This window comes from Prunus avium, chromosome 3 (genome assembly GCF_965620075.1).
Source record: "Prunus avium chromosome 3, drPruAviu1.hap1.1, whole genome shotgun sequence".
NCBI classification, from domain to species: Eukaryota; Viridiplantae; Streptophyta; class Magnoliopsida; order Rosales; family Rosaceae; genus Prunus; species Prunus avium.
The window spans coordinates 28,515,305-28,539,331 of record NC_142286.1 but is presented as its reverse complement, the minus strand read 5'-3'; the positions used below and the strand labels follow the sequence as shown (position 1 = coordinate 28,539,331).

At 37.3% G+C, this 24,027-nt stretch overlaps 1 pseudogene; it reads left to right on the top strand.

Annotated features, from left to right (window-relative positions):
- The first annotated feature begins 70 nt into the window (after nt 1-70).
- LOC148295887 (receptor-like protein 6) lies at nt 71-4,441 on the top strand (annotated as a pseudogene).
- Nucleotides 4,442-24,027: the final 19,586 nt, after the last annotated feature.

Genomic DNA, 24,027 nt, shown 5'->3' with positions numbered 1-24,027 from the left:
CCAGCGATTATATTCACTAGGGTTTTGAACCATCATGATGAAGAAAGATCCCTTTCATTTGAAAACTGAAATGAACCCAGAGAAGGGCACAAAGTACTTACTTGCCAAGCACCTTTGTGTATCTTTAAGCAATCTTTAGCTCATAGTTCTATGGTACACACCTCAAGTCTAGAAAGAGAGGAATCATTAACTTCCTTTTTTTAAAATTTTTTTTTTTAATAGACAAACCATGAACTTTAATTGACTGTTTGTTGCATGATAAAAATATATAAAATCATTAAAAGCAAACTCTCATTGCAACAGAACATTAGCACTGATGATAGTAATCTAAAAAAGTTGAAAATTTTGATTTATATTTGTAATCTAAGAAATTGTACAATTTTGGAGCGTTTGAAGCGTGTGTTATGAAGTGACTATGTTTGTATAAAGCCAACTTTGGAAGACGTGCTGAATTTTTTTAGAAATGATAAACTTTTTAATTAAAAAAGTGAGGTGCACTAGAATGTTGGGCGAACTCACAAAAATTGTTAATTAGAGGTCTAAATTAAATACTGAGTCATTTTATGGTGAGGGTCATCATAAATGTGGATTTTTATATTAGCTACATGATTAATCTGAATAATGAAATAATCTTATGGCTAATATGAAGATCCACATGAAGAGTTCATATATAACACTCATTATAGAATTTCGCATTAAGTACTAAGGAAGGGCTCAAGTTCAAGCCCAAAGAGTTCAAACCCGTTTTGTGTATCAAAAGAAGGGTGATCCTGAGGACATGCAACAATAATTTCTGAACACCCAAAACAAAAAAGTTAAAAGACAAAAAGAAAAGCAGAATTAAAAAATGTAAAAGAACTTCACATGAAAAAGATAAAACAGAAGACTCAGCCCCTGCCAAGCAGAAGACATTTCCATGCGTCAAATCTTAATTACTTGTGCAAAGAGACTGCTGAATTTGATGGGCTACATGCATACAAATTATTTGGGCCAACCAACCATTTAAATGATATGTAGGCTTGGGCAAATGGCCTCTTCCAAGATTTGGGCCTTACCAAGTCAACCCACTTAAATTTCCGAAACTTGAATTCATATTCATAAGGGCAATTTAGTATTTTTCTTAGAACTAGCTAAGTTCCTAGTCACTTAATAAATTCTTACTCATCAAGTTAAACCTTCTATCTTAGGGGTCTCAATCAGTGCCGGACCCAGACATTTATCCATTTGGGGGCGTAAAAAATAATTTCATAGCTGACTCCTACAAAATCTAGGTTTTCATAGCAATATTATATATATTATAACACATAATCTATTTCAATAATTTTTTAATATATGATTTTGGGATAAAATCTAAGGCTTTATATATTGGACCACATGTTTATTAAGTCTTGGGCCTTGATATTTTAATATAAGAGAGGTTTTGGGCTTTTTGATTGACGAGTCTGCTTTTGGGGAACCTTTGTCTTGTGCAAAGGTTGCATCTTGGACTCAACATGGTGGAGAGAGGAGTAACTGTTGTTCATGGGACGGTGTCGAGTGCGATGAGGACTCTAGCCATGTTATTGGTCTTGACCTCCGAAGCAGCTGTCTTTATGGTTCCATCAACTCCAACATCACTCTCTTCTACCTTATTCACTTGCAGAGGCTTGACCTTTCAGATAATGACTTCGATGGATCTGAAATACCATACAGATTGGGTCATGATCTGACGAGTTTAACATATCTCAACCTTTCATATTCAGCCTTTTTCGGCCAAATTCCGTCAGAAATTTCGAAGCTATCCAAGTTGTCTACTCTTGATCTCTCTTCTTATAGTAGCCATTTAAAATGGACAAAGAGAAACCTGAGAAGCCTCGTTCAAAACTTGACCAACATAAAAAAGCTTCATCTTAGAGAGGTAGACATATACTCCACTGTGCCTGATATCTTGGTAAATGCATCTTCTCTTACATCTCTTCAACTTGACAATTGTGGGTTGTATGGGGAATTCCCAGTTGGCATTTTCCATCTACCAAACTTAGAGGCTCTTTATGTGAGCTATAACTCAGACCTAACAGGCTATTTTCCCACCTTTAACAAGTGCAATGTTTTCAAGAAATTGGATGTTGCCAGCACGAATTTCTTTGGCCAACTGCCTACCTCCCTCGGAAACCTTCATTCCTTGATTGTGTTTGCCATCTCATCGTGCAATTTTCATCCCAATGTTCCATCTTCAATCGGAAACCTTACCCAACTCAGTTACCTTTCCATGTATTCATTTAATGACGTTTCCAAAGGCAAGCTATCTGTTTCTTTTTCTTGGGTTGGAAAACTAACCAAACTCTACCACTTGAGCCTTGGAGATACCAACATAAAGGGAGAATTTCTATCTTTTGTGTCTAACCTGACACAACTTGAATATCTAGACTTGGCCGCTAATGAAATATCAGGTCAAATCCCATCTTGGCTTATGAAGTTGACCCAGTTAACCACTCTAACCCTTGGTGATAACAATTTGCAAGGACCAATTCCTAGGTCGCTCTTCCAACTCAAAAATCTTGAATATCTTTTTCTTTCCAGTAATAACTTGAGTGGGTTGGTTGAGTTTGATCAGTTTTCCAAGCTGAAAAAGTTGAAGAGCCTTGATTTATCGAACAACTTGTTATCTGTGGAGATCAGAAATGATTTAAGTGCTACTCTTCCAAAGCTTGAAACTCTAGCACTGGGCTTCTGCAACTTAACGGAGTTTCCAAAATTTTTGAAAAATCAATCCGAATTGACTAAGCTAGACCTTTCTCGCAACTATATTCACGGCCCAATACCGAAATGGTTCTGGAATGCAACTATTGAAACTTTGTTGACACTCCGTCTATATGACAACTTTTTGACAGGATTTGACCAATATCCAGGCATTCTCCCATGGACAAATATGATCTTTCTGGGTCTTGGGTTTAACATGTTACAAGGACCTCCGCCAATTCCACCGCAATCAATCAAATTATATGATGTCGAAAACAACGAATATACTGGAGAAATTTCACCTCTATTCTGCAACTTCAATAATCTCCAAGTTCTCGAGTTGTCCAACAACAACCTTAGTGGCATGCTTCCACAATGTTTGGGTAACTCTAGTGTTTTGGAAGTATTGGCCCTGCATAACAATTTTTTTAATGGATATATTCCTCCAATATGTCCAAGCAAAACTAGTTTGAGAATTGTTGATTTTAGTTATAATCAGTTGCAGGGGAAGCTACCAAGAGGGGTGATGAATTGTACTCAGTTGAAGGTTCTTAATTGTGCAAACAGTTAGATGAGTGACATCTTCCCATCTTGGTTAGGGGCGCTTCCAGAATTACGGATCCTCATTTTGCGGTCTAATGGATTTCATGGCGTAATTGGGAAGCCTGCAACTAAACATGAGTTCCCAAATTTGCGCATCATTGACTTATCTAACAATGGTTTCTCGGGTATGTTGCCCTCTAACTACTTAGAGGTCTAGAATTCCATGAAATATGTTGATGAAAACCAGCAAACTTATCTTGAAGTATATACGGATGTGGTCGGTGGAAAACGCTTTAATGTTGTATACGGAATTACAATAAGTGGCAAAGGTGTTGAGTTAAAATATGAAAGGACCCCTTATCTTCTCAGACTCATAGATCTGTGTCAAGTAATATATTTGAAGGAGAGATTCTGGAAGGTCCCGTTGGGAACCTAAGAGGCCTTGTTGTGCTGAACCTTTCCAAAAACTCTCTCACTGGTCACATCCCTCATCTTTAGGGGACTTGGCTGCTCTTGAATCGTTAGATCTCTCCCAGAACCAGCTCTCAGGAAGGATCCTGAGTAATTTAGCACAACTCACTTTCCTTGCATATTTTAATGTATCCCATAACTATCTCTCCGGGCCTATACCACTTGGCGAACAATTCAATACATTCCAGGAGGACTCGTACGAAGGAAACTCAGGTCTGTGTGGAATGTATCTGCCAAAGAAATGTGAAGATTCTGAGAGCTCAACGCGGCCACCACCATCAATCGTGGAAGAAGATGAAGACTCTGTATTTCAAATTGCACTAGATTGGTACGTGGTTGTGCCAGGAGTTGTTAGTGGTCTAATAGTTGGAGTGGTTGTTGGGAACATATAGACAACAAAGAAGCATGAATGGTTTGTGGAGACGTTTAGCAGGAGGAGGAAGCCAAGAGGCACAAGGGCTAGGAGGGGACGCAGAACTTAGCCCAAGGCCATGTATCTGTGTTTATGTATGCATGTTTGGTGTGTCCATAAGGGAAGTATTTGAGCCTTCAAAGAATATTATGTTGTTGTGGTGTGAAGTTTCGTGGTACCAATTGTGTAGTATATTTTGCATATGTGGTGGTGTAAGTTATTTGTAGATGTTCAATAATATATTTGTAATGTATTTCTCAACTAGTACTCAAATATGTAGCCAAATTTGTAATGTGTATTTAGAGGCTAACAAATTATATATTTCAGTAATAAGCTAACCTAAGCTTAATCTTTGAGTCATCATCAGCCGGGGGGGCTTCATCAACACCGTCTTGCACTGTAATTTTTCCTATTTGGTTATTAGTTTTAATTGAAAATTAAATTTGACATGTGTTGCATAAATTTTGTTTCGTATTGGATTGGGAGTAGAAGTTTGGGTGAAGTGCAAATTGTGAAACCCCGTATTTTTATATTTCAGGAATTAAATATTTTGTTACGTATTTAGTTTATAACTTATATATATATTGTCTTGTGACTAATAAATATTTATATTTTATTTTATTACATATATTACTCTATTATATACAAATCTCTCTCTTCCTAGCTTTTAATTATAATTATTTTAACTAGAAAACGTGGCATCAATCTTTATAATGAAAACATTCAACTACATGTGAGAATTAATATGAGTTGGAGTTAGTTGGATGAGGTGTTAGAATATTGGCAAGAGGTGGCTTTAAATGGATGTTGGTGTCAATTTCATATTGAGCTGGAGCACATGCATCTATCACTTATCTCTTAGGATTGATGTGTCAAATTTCTAGTTACTTAATCTACTTTTGTGATAAGATTAATATTACTTTATATTATATGTTTTCCATGCATATCTCCTTTAGCCGCCAAACAATTATCCAATAGGATTATTTTTGTTGTTGCCGACTTATGCTAGTATATATAGGACCTTTCATATTTGAAACAAGAGTAAGAAACAGGGAAGAAATGAGAGAGAGAGAGAGAGAGAGAGAGAGAGAGAGAGAGAGAGAGAGAGAGAGAGAGTTAAGTGATGAAATTTTTGGAAGAGATATAGGAATTAGCTTGTATTTTCTTAACTTGGAGCAATGCCTTGGAATCGAGGTAAGGATTTCTCGAGGGCCTTTACGGGGATTGATCTAATTAAATTTCATGAGCACTATATTATGCTTGATATTATTATTTGATTATTATTGATATTGGGTGTTGAAGTGTTGTTAATTATCTATATTATTAATATTGACATGGTCATATGTTATCAGTGATGGTTGGAATTCTTGGATTGATAAAGAAAGTATGGAAAAGAGGGTAATGGGAAGAATCTTTTGTGTAGTTGAGTCTAACTCTTGGCAGGTACCAGATCTCAGGGATCCCACAGTGCACATGGTTTTTATTGGGTGATTCGGGACTGGCGAAAGGGAGTTAGACAAGATGACTAACAAAAGGGGAATTATGGGACGGTTGAAATGGGTGTTAGTTCATATAAATGGGCATTCGGGACCAAGTGGTATAAGCATGGTATGGGACGTGCAGGTCTGCTTGTCCAGTTATATGAATTAACAGGAGTAGATGAAGAGCATTCACTCATGCATTATTACTAATAATGTGATATTTGGCTATGTGATTGCATGTCACTTAATTTAGTTATATCAATCTACTGTAGTAAGGTCTCATGTCCCTACTGAGCGGTGATTGCTCACCCCTCACCCTGTTTAATTTTTCAGATGAATTAATGGACAAGACAAGGACTAAACCAGTTGAGGTTGAATTAGATGAGAGTGATAGAGCTTTATTTATTAATTGTAAAGTTGTAAGATTTTGGGAGCTATTTTTATAACAGAAGTTTATTTTAAACCCTTCTTTGTATTTCTTTTTACTTTATTTTACTCACGCACCGGGCGCGGGATTTCCACCTACCCCCGGGTCCGGGGCGTGACACAAATCCCAAACAAAATTGCTATCAACTTTTGGCCAACTGAAATTTAAGTTCTTAGAAAAGACTTTAACGACTTTTGAATGGTTAGCCTTAATGACTTCAGCGTCACAAAGATGTGCTCTGGCTTAAAGTAGGGGGGGTGCATTCAATTAGGATTATAAAGCATTTATAAAGATTTTAAAAATCCGGGTGTATTCAATTTGGATTTATACAAACTTTAAAAGAGGTTTTACAAGTATGGGTGTATTCAATTCCGACTTGTATGAACTTTTAAAAAGTCCATTCAAATATGGGTGTATTCAATTAGGATTATAAAAAAGTTGAATCAAATCTAGGTGTATTCAAAAAGTCATATGTTTGGAAGGATTTCATTAAGTGATAAATTTTCGTAGGTTTTAAGGGGATAGCTATATATAAATAACAAAGACCAAAATAAATCCAACCTCCCCCCCAAGTATTTCATCAGACATTTTTCTCTTGCCCTAGCTTTTCTCTCTGCGAAGACGAACAGCTTCCTTCCTCCATCTGTGAAGGTATGCACCTCCATTCCCATATGCGACAGAAACAGAGATAGTGTTAGCTTGTGTAGGACTACACAATTTTCTTCAAAAAGAGTGTATATCTGATGAATTTCCTGTTGAATTGGAGGATGAATCTTCTTCATCTTCATTGTTACCGGTTAATGAAGGGGATCCTGAACTAGTTCTCCAAACACAGGAACAGCAACGACAGAATGCTAATGAATGGAGAGTTGGTATAGCTTTGGATATGTGGAGAGATGCTGGGCACAATGACAACAATGAGAATCAAGGATAATGAATGAACGTTAAATATTTTTCTTAAACTTTTCTTTCAAATTTGTAATACATTTGTCACTATATTTCTTATGAATTTTGCTTTTTGTTAAACATAATTTTATTTCATGTTGTTGAAGGAAAAGATGTTATGAATTTGGTTTTTTATTTCATCCATCGGCTAATCTAAACTTATTATTCAAGCTAGACCAATTCAGAATTTATGTGGTCTTTGCCTGCAAGAGCCATTATTCAAAATATTTTTTATTGCAATTTGGACAACCAATGCTTGGATTCTCTTTTCTTTGGGCAGGTTTTTGTTGCACTGGCTTTCACAGCCGATCCAATTGCTTCTCTAGTTGACACAGCATTCATTGGTCAATTAGGTACTTTGCTTCTTATTCTTTTCATTTTGAACTGTGCATATGTTCTTCCATCGCAAACAAGTACTTTTTGTTTTTGCTTTGGGTAACAAAAACAAATTTGATTGAAAAAAATTCAAGTTTCTTTCTTTAAGGATGGGGATAAAATGAAATATACTGTCTACATAAGTCTGGAATAAAAGCAATATAAGTTCTATGAAAACGTATTAAAAAATTATACAGAAGTCTTCTGAAAGTCTATCAAGTTCTATAAAAATTATAAAGTTCCATCAAGTTCTATGAAAGCTGGCACTTAAACAAAATCTTTTTAAACGCTCTAGAATCCTAATTGAATACACCCCATGCAGACAGACTCTGAGCAAACGACTTGACTTCAAGCAATTTCTGTTCACCTTCTCCGTTTATTAATTTTTTTAATTTTCGCATTTCCAAATAATTGACTCATCCACATGTTTTGGATTATTTTGTAGTTGTGTGTCTATAAAAGCGAGTTAAAGTTCTCCACCCTTGCAACGGGCCTACTAATGTAGTGGTTTGGAGTATTTATTCCAAGCAAGGTCTTGGGTTCGAGTACTAGCATCCGTTTAGTGTGTGTGAGTTTAGTATTCTATCGTCCCTCTCAACAAGAAAGGACCTCAAAAAAAAAAAAAAAAAAAAAGTTCTCCACCTTTATTTGTCCATCATTTTTCCCGCTTTGGAATGAAGGTCCTTGCATTATCGAAAAATAAGTTATCTCTGCAGTTCAGAACTGATTTGAGTGCTACACTTCCAAAGCTTGAAACTCTATTTTGGGTTCGTGCAACTTAACAGAGTTTCCATAATTCTTGAAAAATCAATATGAATTGACCTACCTAGACATTTTTGTTGGTTTATGGGTGAACAAAAGAGTAATTTTATTTATTCAACAATAGATGGGTACAAAGCTTTATAGAAGACTAGGCTTATTGGCCTTCAACAACTAGAAACTGTTTACTAGGCTTATCAGCCTTTTCACTCTTTTGCTGGCTTATTGGCCTTTTTACTCTTGGCTTATTGCTTGAGACTGTACATCAGTAGTTTTCAGCTTACTTCTTTGTTCAAGGCAACACGCCTATATATATAGGAGAGTCACCAACTTTGTATATAGCTATGGTTAGTTTATTATATTACAATATCTTGATTATTTTATACTAAAACATGTTTTTGATATCATGATATTTTGGAGTTACCAACTTTGTTAAGTCCCTTTTTTTAACGTTGTGCAATTTTTGATATCGTTCAATTATGAAATTTCTTATATATATATATATATATTCATTTGTTCTTATTTATCGGTGAGGATACTTCCTCGCTCGTCGTACTAACGGGTACGCATTTCGAGGGATTAGTTTTGGTACTATGAGGAAAGGTTTGGATGGGCTGTTTAATAAAGTTTCATTGTGGGATTTCGGATTTAGTCTTGGTTTTGACCAAACTTTATGTACATATATATATTAGTTTTCGGCATTGTTTTCTAAACAATGGGGTTATACTATATTAGTTTCAATTGTGAATTTAACTTTATTTTTGTCCACTCACACTTTTCTGTTTTGTGCCTCTCAGGCAGTAGCTATCTTCGAACCGAGTGACCGAGTCAACTTCTGAGCTCGGAGCCTTTGTAGGGCTCTCTTATCCACTTTTTATTTCTGTTTAATTTCGTTTCTGTTGTATTCTGAACTCAGTTAGATATGCTTTGTTATCGCCCTGTTAGGGTTTGATTTGTAGGGCCGGAGGCCTTTGTTGTAAACTTTTATGAAGCATGCTGCCTGTTGGGATATGTTTAAATGTGTTTTTAACAGGTTGAAAAATTTGGGAAAAGTCCAATTTTCAGGGGAGACTCTGCTGAATTTTTGGCAGAGAGTCTCAGTTCTTAGTAAATGGGCCCGACATTGGTTTGATGTCGGAACTTTCACGGGATTCGTCCCGGATTCCAAGGAGTTCGAGGCAGGTCCTGTCACCATATGACTTGGAAATTCAAAAGGGATTTGACCATATGGACTTAGACACATATGTGACACATTATAGGATTAATGTGTTGGACCAAGATAGCAAAAGATGACACACAAAAAGGGGGTGTGGCTACACTAGGGCTTGGGGGCATTTTTTTCACTCTTGTAACATTTTTTATCCTATAAGTGTTTAGCTATGGAATCCTATCATCCTAGGGTTTTTCAAGTTGGTGAAATTGGAAGAGAGAAAACATCAAGCTCTCTCTCCCTAATCCCTTGAATCTATCACATCAAGTGAAGGTGCTAGCACCACGCTTCACTTGTTGTCTACTCATTCTCTCATCCCATTCCATGGCTGATTGCCTCTTTGCTCCCCTCTCTCTCCTCCTTTCCAACTCACCCATCAATAACATATTCATTCTTTTTCTTATGTCATGATGGGATTTTTGGCTTTTGTCTTCACAAAGATGCTCTTTGTCTTAGAAAATTTCACTCCATCAAAGTAAGTTCTTGTTACCAAATGGTATGGTAACAAGAAGAATCAAGATGACATCATGGAGGTAAAAACTGGCCCAAGACAAATCTCTAGAGCTGTGGTAACATACTGGATCATTTGGATAGGCTATACTTGTTCAACGGAGCTCAACTTCGGATATGTTGTAGTCAACATCCATTGGAACAAGTTTCATGAAGATCTTCACTTCATCCGAGCACTGAAGCATGTTGATCCAAGGCCAAGAAGTTGACCTACGAAAATGAACAAAAACAGAATTTATAACCAATAAGGCATTTTTAGCTCATTTTCATTCTAACCAAGGTAAAATCTATGAAAACACAAAAAAAAAAGTAAAAAGCTATAAAATGTCAAGAACTAACTCAAATAATGGGTGAATAACATGATAAATCATGTGTAAAAATGAACCCAACAGAAATACTAAAAAGTTTCTTTCAGAAAACATGTAAATTGTAATGTAAGTACTTGAGGAGTAGGGAATCCGTCTTGGATTACATATTATTAAGGCGTTTGACTGCCATATAGGCCCTTGTGTTATAGGGGAAAAACGATATTATTGATTGTTATATTTAGGTGATAGTTGATATGATACATTTGATTTGATCTCTCCAATTCTTTTTTCTTTTAAAACTAAGCATTCACAATGTGAGTGCAAAATAAGACATGGTATCTGATGCGGAGGATTCGATGTGTATGTGTGTTGACTGTTGCGTTGCATAGAAGAAATGAAGGTGTATGCACAGGTTTCAACTTTGCTGCTCAAGAAATTGACGTTATGAAAAGTTCACAAGCATAATCGCAAACATATATCATAAAGCTTACAAAATCTCAGATTATGATACCATCATACGCATGCCTCCTTGTGTAGAAGGACCTGTTTATATTTTCAAACGGGAAAAACAAGATGTCATGTTGCCCAGATGCTAAACCCAACCATTACTTTGACCAAAAGACACAAACAAAAAAATCATAAGTACTAAAAAACAAGGAAGGTCACGTGGTGAGTCACGTGTACGGGTTCAAAGGCAAGCACGCTCACCACACGCCATCCTCTGCCGCATTTTCTCTTGCCAAACTCTCTTCTTCCTTCCCTCCTAAATGCCAAGCGTTCATTTGAAATAGATGGCTTATGTGGTAATTTGATTCGAAAAAAAATTAACTCCACTGAAGTGCCAAACATCATATTATTTTATTATAATTTTAAAAACAACTGGGAGCCATATGATGCATAAAGTTTTTAAAGCGAGTAAATGATAGTAGGGTCCACAACTAAAAAAATATTAAAAAAATATTTGATATCGAGCCTTTTGATATTGATGGTTCTTGTTGTGACACCCCGACCCAAATTTTAATCATTCATTAAAACCCATTTAAATTATTTAATTTTTTTAAATTATGAAATTACAATTTTGCCCCCGATGGGGAGGGGTATTTTGGTCACCTTTTAATCCAGAAGGATTTTGGGGAAATGATTGGCACCGTGATGTAGATCAAGTCGAGATGAGTCTGTAAACACATAGTGGGCTCAAATTGGAATTGAAACGAAGAAGTTACGATCAAAGGAAGTATAGTGGCATAACCGTAAATATTTCAAAATGGGTTTTAAAAAATATCATATTCCTCTCTAGGGCTGGCAATGAGTCGTGTTCGTGTCGGGTTCGTGTCGACCCATTTATTTCCCGTGTCAATTTCGGGTCAACCCGTTATGACCCGTTTAATAATCGTGCGGGTTTCGTGTCGACCCATTTATTTCCCGTGCGGGTTTCGGGTTAACCTATTAACCCGCTAACGGCGCTAAGTAATAGCAAATTTAAAAAAATAAAAAATTCTAAATGTTGATAATTTAATCAAGTAATTATATTTTTTAATATATAAAATAGTTATTTCATTTTGCCTCTCTCTATATATAAAAATTGAGAAAGAGAAATTAAAAAATTAAAAAAATGAAGAAAATGAAGAAGGAACAAAGAAAATAATTATTGCACTTTGAACAACACCATCAATTGTTTTTTTAGTGGGAGAAATCAAAGAGAGAACCTAGTGTTTAACTATTATAAATAGCCTTCTCCAACAATTCGGCAAGGATGACCATGAACTTATTTGGATTTTATTTGTGTATTCTTCACATATCAATGCATCACATACTTATTGGGGTTTTTGCTAAGCTAATAGAGTAATGAAATTATTAAATATCCTCACTAGTAACATGTCCTTGATTATTTCGTTTGCAATGTTCACAAAAGGATGTGTTACATGTCCTTGAGGGTTTAGGATTTAGGGTTTAGAGTTTAGAGTTTAGGGTTTAGGGTTTAGGGTTTAGAGTTTGGAGTTTATGGTTTAGGTTTTAGGTTTAGGGATTAGAGTTTAGGGACTAGGGTTTAGGGTTTAGGGATTAAAACATTAAACCCTAAATCCTAGATACATAATTAACTCAAATTATAAGGAATAATTACTAACAAATATAATTTAGGGATTAAAATGTAATAATTAAGTGCTCATCAGTTTGTAAAGACATTATAAATATCAAATGTTGTAACATATAGTCACAAAGTTATCAGCACCAAGATGGATAAGGTGCAAGGAGAGGTGGAATTGGCTGGGGTTCGAAACCCATTGGGTGTGCTGAAGCTTCAATTTCTTTAATTTTTTTCGCGGGTTGGCAGGTATTAAACGGGTTGACACGACCCATGACACGACCCGTTTAATAAACGGGTTAAACAGGTATTTAATCGGGTTGACGGGTTGACCCGAAACCCACCCGTTTATAAACGAGTCAACCATGGATTGACCCGAAATTACCCATTTATAATCGTGCCGTGTTTGGGTCGTATTTTTCCCGTGCGGGTTTCGAGTCGTGTAACGGGTCGAGTCGGAAATTGCCACCCCTATTCCTCTCTCTCTCCCTCACTCTCTCTCCCTTCGCACGAAACAGCCCCTTTGTTACTATTCATTCACCAAGTTTTTGGGCCACCACCGCCACGTCCGGCCACCAAATCCAGTGGGACCGGTACCAAAATGTCAAGCTCGACTTCCTCTCTCCATTCCACCCCTTCGCCGCCCCAACTGCCGCCTCCTATCAAGCTCGACTTGTTCCGGCAATTCCGATCTAGGTATGCTTTTTTATCCTCTCAATGAATTCTAGCTGATGGTTGGGTTGAATAAAATCGATTTCTGCGTTTTGTAACTCGATTTATCGCTTGAAATTTGGCCGAATTTCGGCTCATAATTCTGGCAAGTTCCAGTCACTTTTTGCCATGGTCCAAGAACAAAAGTTGCTCCACTCATTGTCCTGATCATGTAGGTATAGGTCTTGATCGGCGGTTTGGAGATTTTTCGATTGCCAGAATTACTTTGTGCACCCAAGCGCCGGTAGCACGTGGGCTACTTTGTGGCTGGCCATTGGGTCCTAAAATAATCCCCATGTCGTCCCGAGCACGACGGTATGCTTGGATTTGAAATTGGTTATCGTTTGACTGTCGATCGGATAACGCATATTGGGCGTTATCCAAGTTCGATATGTTCGGACCGTTGGATAGACTCCATTTTCATATATGTTGATCTAGGCATCTCTAGGATCGTGTAGGAATTCGCGGATCGTGAATCGGGGTCCCGGATGCTTCAATTCAATGATTCAAAGATTAGGTTAAACGGTAACCGTTCGATCATTCGATTGTGTGATCGCGAGCGATTCGACCGTTTGATTTGGACCAAACTTGCAGGACATGTATATTAAACCTTGTTGAACCCGTAGGAACTTTCAGATCTAAAATCGGAGGCCGTGGGCCCCACGGGCCGGGTTGACCAAGTTTGGACAGTTTGACCCTTAGTTGACTGTGAGTCTTCCGAGGTAGTACTAGAATGACCGTGTAAACGTGTCTTGACCGTTATTTAAGTTATCTTGATTATGTTGGGGTTATGAGATTGTTGTATAGTATCTTATGAAATTCTTGGATATTATTTTGATAGTTGAAATTATGGAATAGATGAGCATGGGATACTTGATTGGTGGGTTGTCAAAGCGAGCCTTGGGCTCGGCTATAATTATTAGGAAATGAGTGAACGTTTGTGTTCAGGTGTACCTCGTACTTCTATTATGGAAATTTCTTGCATAAATAAGTTTTGATTGAAAATTGATTTAATTTGGGTTAATGAGGATATGGGATCTCTAAGAGTTATTATTTAGCATTATTTAATATTATTATGATTATTATTAAAGTATATGGATTGGGTGATAGAGGGTTGTTTATGAAAGTCTATTATTTTAATTGTGGAATTTAGTATTTTATAGAAATTATGTGTAAACAAATTTTGGTTCTTATTTGAATTATTTTTGCTTCTTTATGGAATATATGTTTGAGAGTTTATCTTCTATAATATGAATAGATATTTGGAAAAATTGAATTAAGGGAATATTATTTGTATAATATTATTTGTCAAACGTGGAAGTTCCTCCTTGATCTCTTTGAGGTCATGGACAACTGGGATTCAGGATTCAGATAATATTCATAATCTGATATTCAGATTATTACGCCTCAAGTTCTTTTGGTGATTTAAAATATTATATATAAATATTATTTGGTTGCATCCGTAGCCTCTCCTATAAGTATCATCATTCCTTACTTCAATCATTCATTCCAATTCTTTGGAATAGATTTCTACCATGAAGTAGTGTTTAAGAGAGGGAGAGAGAAGGAAGAAAAAGAAACAAGATGAAGAACGTGTGTGTTTGTCTTGTAATATTTCATACTTATCATGATGAGTGGGTTATGTAGTGTGTTCTAAAAGTTCTTATTTTGTGATAAATGTGAAAATCATGGATTATCATGGATTTATTCTATTTACAAATTTCTCTCTATTTCCTAGTCAATCATGTCTAATTTGTGCAATATTTCACACAATATATATTATTTGGAGTTTTTGTGAAGTGCGTATTATTCATGGAACATGAGAACTTCAATGACAGGGTATTCGAAGGATAAATGTACCAGACAGGGACATAGGGCAGTGAGGCCGATAGGGGTCACGTGCTGGGTACAATTTGTGAAGGATAACCAAGATATGAAGTAATGATGTGATATAATTTGGATTGTGTATCTTTTTATTATATTTTCTAGAATGTGTAAATTGACATTACTTGACTGTCATATTACATAATCTACTTACTGAGTGGTGGTTTGCTCATCCCTCACCTATTTTGTTTCTTTCAAATCAATTAGTGGGCAAGACAAAGACGAAACCAGAGAAGTTGGATTAGTTTAGAGTGATAAATTTTTATTTATATCTTGTACACTTGTAAGATTATTTTATATATATGTAAGGGTAATGTATTTTAACCAATTTTTCAATATTGTTATTTTATTTCGTTCAATTCACGCACCCTAATTTAGGAATATTGTTTATTTATGGATTGGGGCGTGACACAACTTTAACCTTCAATTTTTGCCATTTCATGTTCGTGCGGCAATTTAACATATCGGTTGGAAATGCTCTTACCTCTTTGGTCAATTACATTTTTCTGTGTAAATATAAACCCCCAAATTTCCACGAAATCTTTTGTTACATTTCCATCTGCAGGTAGGTGTATCAGTAAATTTTACATTTTCTCAATCTAAATTATACATTTCCTCTAGGTGGTTTCTTCTTTCTTCTCTACAAAACGGTTGCTTTTTTCTGATCTAGGGTTTGTGGAATTGTGGCTTTTTATTTCTTTCGAAAAAGTAAAAATCTTTTCTTGGTTTGGGGTTGATTCTCGTAGGCTGGGTGATTATTCTTGTAGAAAAACTATCGTTTCAATTTATTGAATATTAATAGTTTTGCGGTTAAGTTTGATCAAGGGGATTTGTTTATTGAGAAAGGTAGAACAATTTGTTGGAAAGAAAACTGGGTTTCATTTTTCAATTTTGTTTTTATTCTGTTAAACCATCTCCAACCATGTCAGGGCTAAACTAAAAATTTCACTCTCCAAAAATACAATTATTCATGTATTGCCTGGACTCAAATAGGATTTTTTTTCCAACCATGCAAACTCATAATTTGAGTCCACATCTTTATTACATTATTTAAAATTGGTTAACCTCTATTTTTTATTTTTTTGGTTATTATAATTTTGATCACTAGTGTTAGAGTCGAATTTAATTTTGGTCTAATAATTGGAGTGGTTGCTGGGAACTATTGGACAAGCAAAAATCATGAATGGTTTGTAGAGACGTTTAGCAGGAGGCAGCCAAAAGGCACAAAGACAGAGGAGGAGGGGACATATAAACTAATATTTATTTCAAATCCATGTACCTTGCAGCTGCTGATGTTGTTTGAATTCTTGCATGGGGCCTGGTGCATTTTGTTTTTTTACAATAAGCGTGGTGGTTTAATTTGCTTGTATTAGTTTGTGGTGGTTGTATTACTTTGTTCAATAGTGTTTGTTGTAAGCTAAAATGAAGGAAGCTGCAATATGATAATTAGAATCACAATTTTGTGAAATCGCAAGAACCAATTGATACAAGATGAGTATAAAAATTACCTGATGAAACCATTCCTAGAGAACACAAAAAATAACAGATCTTCTACTCTCTCAGTGTTCTTAGAGTTCAAAACCAATGAATAGGATTTTTGGCTTCTGTATTGAATGTATAACTTGAGAGCATGGACCATTATTACTTCGGAATCTGAGTCTCAGCATTTAGAGACTACGCATTAGCCATTATAGTAATTTAACCACTCAAAATATGACACATCATTAAGTTTTTTTTCTTCTCTAAACAGACGTTAATCATTGCTGTTAGTTTCTTTTTTATCTCTTTCTACGTTCACGTCATCTTCTTCATTCTCCCTGACTGATGCCTTCTCCCTTTTTGGGGTTAATTGGACAACCCCTCATGGTTGTATGAATCTTCAAACCCAACCAAGTTAAAATAGTTTTTTTTTTTTTTGCTTTTCTTCATCACACATGTGCATCTTCTGGAGAGAGAGTTTTTTTGTTTTTCTTTTATGCCGTTATCTCATCTCTTCCCCTCGTAATAAAAATGGACATATAATTGCAATTTTAATGCTAAAGAATCAAGAACAAATCTATAATATATATATAGAGAGAGGGAGCTTTCATTGATGGATCCCTCAAATAAGCTTATTAGAGAGAGAGAGAGAGAGAGAGAGCTTTCATTGAGGGAATCTCTCAAATAAGCTTATTTGAGGGACACCCTTGTAGAGCCCATTCCGTATTATATTATATGACTGAATATCTACAACATAGACGGTTTGAATACGTAACATTCCGTATTATATTTTTATAATATATGATATAGAATATGTGTAGAAGAAAATATTTTCGTCTCCAATCATAGCACGCTAAGTGAAAAACAAGATTAGATATTTATAAAAATACCCAATCCTAGACATGTATTTATAAAAATACCCAATCACTATTTAAACATAGAAACATATCCAAAATGGGTTTTGGGTATGTGTGTAATGATGAGTTTTGGGTATGTTTATAAATGGGTTTTGAGTGTGTGTAATGATGAGTTTTGGGTATGTTTATAAAGTGTTTTGGGTGTTGGGTATTTTTATAATTTCAGCCCTCATTTTAGGTATTTTAGTGAAACTCCCAAAGAAGATTATCCCTTAAATTAATTAATAATTGAACCAATTTATTTGGCCAATTAATAAATAGGGATAATATCTTAATTATAGGATATTATCTTTATTTAATAAGATAATATCATTAATTCAGATATTATCCTAATAAGAAGATATAGTCATCATCAAATTAGGAGATTTGGATCCCAATCAAATCCCTAATGGACTCAATCTCTACAATTTAGGTAAATAATAAACTCCTTCCTAATAAGAGTTTTATTCTCTATGAAACCTTAGCCTCTGAGGCTCCTATAAATAGATGACTTCATTCATCATTCAAGGTACATCTAAGCCTACTCCTAAAACCCGAGAAAAATACCCGAAGCTCTCTCCCTCTTCACTCTCCATATTTTCTCCACACGGCTCCGGCCACCCGGTTCACACCATACATACATCTTCGTACCCTTTTGTTAGCTATTCGTTTTCCTACAAACGCTCGAACTAACTTAGGCATCAGAAGGCCTTTGGCCAACATTATTTGCACAAACAATATGAGTTTGATTGAATAGGAACATGGTTATTTCATAGTCCTTGTGATCCATTTGGCCACATGATTAGACTTTTGTTTTTGTTATTTTGTTTATGTTTTTGCAGGTATTGAAAGCAGAAAAAGATTATTGTTAAAATATTAATAACTTCTAATATTAAAAAAAAGTAAGGGTATTGTTGAAAAACTGAACAATGTTTCATTCCTAATACTTCACAAACCAAACATGGGAATGAGATAAAATTACTTTTCCATGTCTTAATTTCCTAGCGTTTCCAAACATGGGAATGAACATCCTTCATTCCTATCTTATGAGATTAGACATGGGAAGTTCATTCTTAAGAAGTTCAATCCGTGAACTGAATGGGCCCTAGGTGTTTAGATCTAATATTTTTTTGTGCCCCAAAATTAACTTTTGAGAATGGAGTGAGAATACTGAAAAGGTTTAGGAAGGACGTTAAGACTTTGATGCGCTTGACAATAATGTATTTGGTGGTGATCCGTGCCTTATAAACTCGTTCAATGACTTTTATTCCTTACTCACTTCAGCGTGATAAACACGAAATAATAAATTTCAACCATTAGTTATGACTTTAAAGACTTTTATGCCTTAATCACTTCACCTACTCGCAGACGACTTGACTCCAAGTCTTCTAGTGATCGGCTCATTTTTCTTTTCAATTCCTAGTCTCCTCTTTTTTGATTATTTTTCATGAGTTGTTGTCTTGTGTCTATAAAAGGAGGTTCATTTCTCCACCTTAATATTGCAAGATCCACAAACACAGATAATCACAAACGAAACTTTCCACGGGAATGGGATCTTCATGGGGCAACCTTTTTTCTCCACATTGTATAGTTTTGCTGTTACTCAATGTTACTCACTGTTTTTCATTTGTGCAGACAGTAGAGAGAAGTGGCCATGTTGATGAGTGCTCTGCCTTGTTTCAATTCAAGGAAAGCTTCACGGTAAACAAGTCTGCTTCTGTACATCTTTTTGCTTTTCCGAAGGTTGCATCTTGGAAGCGAGAAGGAGATCAGAATCGGAGCAATTGCTGCTCATGGAAGGGTGTTGAGTGCGATGAGGAGTCTGGCCATGTTGTTGGCCTTGACCTCAGCAGCAGCTGTCTCTATGGTTCTCTCAACTCCAACAGCAGCCTCTTCCAACTTGTTCACTTGCAGAGGCTTGACCTTTCAGATAATGATTTCCATTTCTCTGAAATACCATCAAGATTGGGTCATGATCTCACCAACCTAACATATCTCAACCTTTCCTTATCCGGGTTTTCTGGCCAACTGCCTACTTCTCTGGGGTACCTTCTTTCCTTAAATTTCTTGGACATCTCCAACTGTAAATTTCATCCCCATGTTCCATCTTCACTCGGAAACCTTACCCAGCTCCGTTACCTTGACATGTCTTCATTTTATGAAGTCTCAAATAATTTTTCCACAGGCCAAGGTATTGATTCTTGGTCATGGGTTGGAAAGCTAACCAAGCTCCACACTTTGCTCCTTACAGAAACTAACATAACTGGAAAATTCTTATGTTTTATGGCTAACCTGACAAAACTTGAACATCTAAACTTGGCCACTAATGAAATATCTGGTCAAATCCCATCTTGGTTTATGAAGTTGGCCAAATTAAGTACTCTATTGCTCGGGCAAAACAATTTGCAAGGAGAAATTCCTAGGTCTCTCTTCCAGCTCAAAAATCTTGAATCTCTTGGCCTTGCCTATAATAACTTGAGTGGTTTAGTTCAGTTTGATCAGTTTTTCCAGCTCAAAAAGTTAAAGGTACTTCGATTATCATACAACAAGTTATCACTGCATATCAAAACCAATTTGAGTTTTACTCTTCCACAGCTTCAAGTTCTAAGGTTGGGTTCCTGCAACTTAACAGAGCTTCCAGAGTTTTTAAGAAGTCAATACGAATTAACCGACCTATACCTTGGTCAAAACAATATTCATGGGCGAATACCAAAATGGTTGTGGAACGCAACTAGAGAAACTTTGTTCACTCTTGACCTCTCTGACAACTTCTTAACAGGATTTGAGCAAAATCCAATCATTCTTCCATGGAAAAATCTAATTACTTTAAATCTTGTTGGGAAAATGGCTCACCTAAGGATACAAGGTTGGTTTTGGCGCTGAAAGGAAGATTTTGAATCTGCCTAAAAGCGACCGGTCGCTAGGCATTTGCGACCGGTCGTTTTGAAGCAGATTCGAAGTCTGGAGCAACATCAACGAGCGACCGGTCGCCAGTTCTTTGCGACCGGTCGCAGGAAGCTAGCGACCGGTCGCTTAGCATTTGCGACCGGTCGTTTAGAAGCAGATTCAAGGTCTGGAGGAAAAACCAAAAGCGACCGGTCGCCAGTTCCTGGCGACCGGTCGTCCCAGTCGTGCTGTGACGATTTCTTACGCGTTTTCAACAGTGTTTTCAATGGCTATCGCTTTCCACAAGATTTCAGAGGCTTAGTGGGTCACTTCTGAGTTAAATGAACGTTGACTACCTGCTGGATAGTTGGGAGAGCACTCATGGCTAATTGGTTATCTTATTTCAAAGATATCACTCTCCATTTTCTGGTGTAAGTGGGAGGTGGCTGAGTTGGATTCTATTTACCTACTTGATCTGACATTTAGTCTAAGTGGTGACTAAAGGGAAGAACGTGGAGGACAAGCTGATATCTTATCTCTTGTCTATTGGCTTGTGTAGGAAATGGGGTGAAGTAAGATAACACAAGAGGAGAAAACAAGTTGAATAATTGTAAGTGGAAGAAGCTGGTATTCCAAGTTGAGTTAGAGCTGAAGTTTTAGTTGTGTGTTCAAAAAAAAACTAAGGGGAGAGCAAGAGAGTTCTCTAAGTGTATCAAGGTGTTGAGCAAGGGTGTGAGAGAAACAGATTGTGAGGGTAGTGTTCTAAGGGGGTTTCCTTTGTAAACCAAAGTTGTAACCTATCTTCATTAGTGAAATTTCTCAAGGTGATCACCAAAGAGGATGTAGGCAATTTGCTGAACCTCTATAAACACTTGTGTCATTTGTGCTTGGTTAATTTCTGTGTGTGTGTGTAAGACTCATCCATCATTGAGTTCTTTGTCCAAAGTCCATCAACAACAAGATCTTAAAAGGGCAGTGAGTTAGTCATTAATTCTCAACAAGTGGTATCAGAGCTGTGTTTGGCAGCTGGAGCTAGTTCTTCTCTTGGAGTGCTAGTGTGTTGAAGATGGCAAGTGACATGGAAGCTGAGAGTGGTAGCAGTTCACAGCATATGAAGCCACCACAGGCAGCAAGTATGAAGGTGGAGTTAAAGCCTTTCACAGGGAAGGAGAACTTCACTCTTTGGCAACGAAGGATGAAGTCAGCTCTTACACAACAACAGCTCCATGTAGTGTTGGTTGGCAAGGAGAAGAAGCCAGCAAGCATGACGGATGATGAGTGGGGAGTTCTTGACGAGTTAGCCAGAGGAGCTATCGAAAACTATCTCTCCGATGAGGTGCTCATCAACGTGATAAAGGATACAGCGAAGCAAACATGGGAGAAGCTCGAAGAGATGTTTGCAGGGAAATCGTTGTCCAACAAACTCTTCCTCAAGGAAGAACTCCTGAATCTTAAGATGGAGGAGGGAGGAAATCTAATGGAACATCTAAGTAGTTTCAATAGATGTGTTGCTGACTTGCAGAGAATGGATGTGAATTATAGTCCGGAGGATAAGGCTCTCATGTTGTTGACATCCTTACCTTCGTCCTATAAACACTTCCGAACCACTCTTATGTTCGGAAAGGTTACTCTTGATTTTGAGCCTGTGGTGCAAGACATCATGACACACCATAGGATGACTCAACGTTCGGGAGAAAACTCTCAAGGTGAAGGTCTAGTTGCAAAGACCGGAGAGAGAGGTCGTTCAAAGAGGCGTGAAGGCAAGAAAGGCAATAGAGGAAGGTCCAAATCCAAGGCGAAAGATGGTTGTTTCGAGTGTGGGTCAAAGGAGCATTGGAAAAAGAATTGCCCCATATGGAAGGAGAAGAAGAACAAAGGGAAGAATGCAGCAAACACAGCGGAGGATGTCACGGAAAGTGATGGTGAGCTTTTGTGTGTTAATAGCAATGTTAAAACAAATGCATTGGCTAATTCTTCAAGGTGTTCCTCTTCCGATTGGATTTTGGATTCCGGATGCTCATATCATATGTGCTCAAACAAGGAGTGGTTTGACACGTATGAGAAAGAAGATAGCAGTGAAGTGATGATGGGGGATGGCTCAATGTGTAGAGTCAAAGGAACCGGTACAATCAAGGTAAAGATGCATGATGGGGCTGTTAGGACGCTTGGAATGGTAAGGCACATTCCAAAGTTGCGTAAGAATCTCATTTCCCTTGGAACTCTTGATAAGAATGGTTATTCATTCAAAGCAAATGGAGGGAAACTCATAGTCTCAAAAGGTTCACTTGTGATTATGAAGGGTGAGATTCAACCTAATTGTCTATATAGGTTGTGTGGTACAACAATCATAGGTGGAGCAGCTGTATCTACAAGCAAGGACTCGGAAGATGAAACTCAGCTTTGGCATTTGAGGCTAGGGCACATGAGTGAGAGGGGCATGCAGGAACTACACAACAGAAAATTGTTGAAAGGTGTTCAAAGTTGCAAGCTTGAGTTCTGCAGATTTTGTACCATGGGAAAGCAATCAAAAATAGCTTTCAAGCAGCGAAACAAAGAGGAAGAAAGCACGGGTGTGCTAGATTATATTCACACGGATGTATGGGGGCCATCACCGGTTAAATCGAAGGGTGGAGCTCGCTATTTTGTGACTTTCTTGGATGATTTTTCCAGGAAGGTTTGGGTCTACTTCATGAAGGAGAAATCTGAGGTCTTCACCAAATTCAAAGAGTGGAAGGCGGAAGTAGAGAACCTAACCGGAAGAAAGATCAAGATCCTAAAGAGTGACAATGGTGGTGAATATAAGGACAGCAAGTTCCTTGAGTTTTGCAAAAGTGAAGGCATTAAGAGGCACTTTACCGTGAAGAAGACACCCCAACAAAATGGAGCTGCGGAGAGGATGAACCGAACTCTCATGGAGCGTGAGAGATGTATGAGAATTCATGCAGGGTTGCCCGAATCTTTTTGGGCAGAAACGGTTAACCACGCTGCCTATTTGGTTAACCGATCGCCTTCAAGAAATCTTGAGTTCAAGTGTGCAGAGGAGGTATGGTCTAAAAGGTCAATCGATTATTCGAATCTTAAGGTGTTTGGGTGCAGTGCATATGCACTTATTCCTAGTGATGAAAGATCCAAGTTGAAGCCAAAGTCTCTTGAATGTATTTTCATTGGATTTGAGAGTGGTGTGAAGGGCTACAAGCTGTGGGATCCAGTGAACCACAAGAAGATACTCAGCAGAAATGTTGTGTTTGATGAGAAGACCATACCTATGAACAAAGTCAAGAATTCAGAGGCAAAGGAGGATGTTGTTGAGAAAGAAACAACCTTTGAAGTTCCACTCAAGAAGGTGTCAAGAAAGACTACTCAGAAACAGCCAACTGAAGACGTTCAGGAGGAGGTGGAGTCCGACATTGAAGAGGAAGAAGCTGGGCAGCATCAACAACACACTCAAGAAGAAGAAGAGGCTCAAGAACAGGTGGAGCCATCATCTATAGCTCGGTCCAGGCCCAAGAGAACCATCAAACCACCTCAAAGGTTTGGATGGGAGATGGATGCAGTTCACTATGCCCTAAATGCTAGTGAAGAAGAACCAACCACGTTCCAAGAAGCTGTTGAGAACAAGGAACGGGAAAGTTGGATGGAAGCTATGATGCAAGAGATGGAATCTCTACACCAAAACTCAGTTTGGGAGTTAGTTCCTAAACCCAAAGGTCGCAAGGTTATTGGCTGCAAATGGGTGTTTAGGAAGAAAGAAGAAATGCATGAGAAGGGTGCCACCTTATTCAAAGCTCGGTTGGTGGCAAAAGGATTCTTGCAAAAGGAGGGAGTTGATTATGATGAAATCTTCTCTCCGGTGGTGAAACATACTTCTATACGACTACTACTCTCCATAGTAGCACAAGAGGACATGGAGGTGGAGCAAATGGATGTGA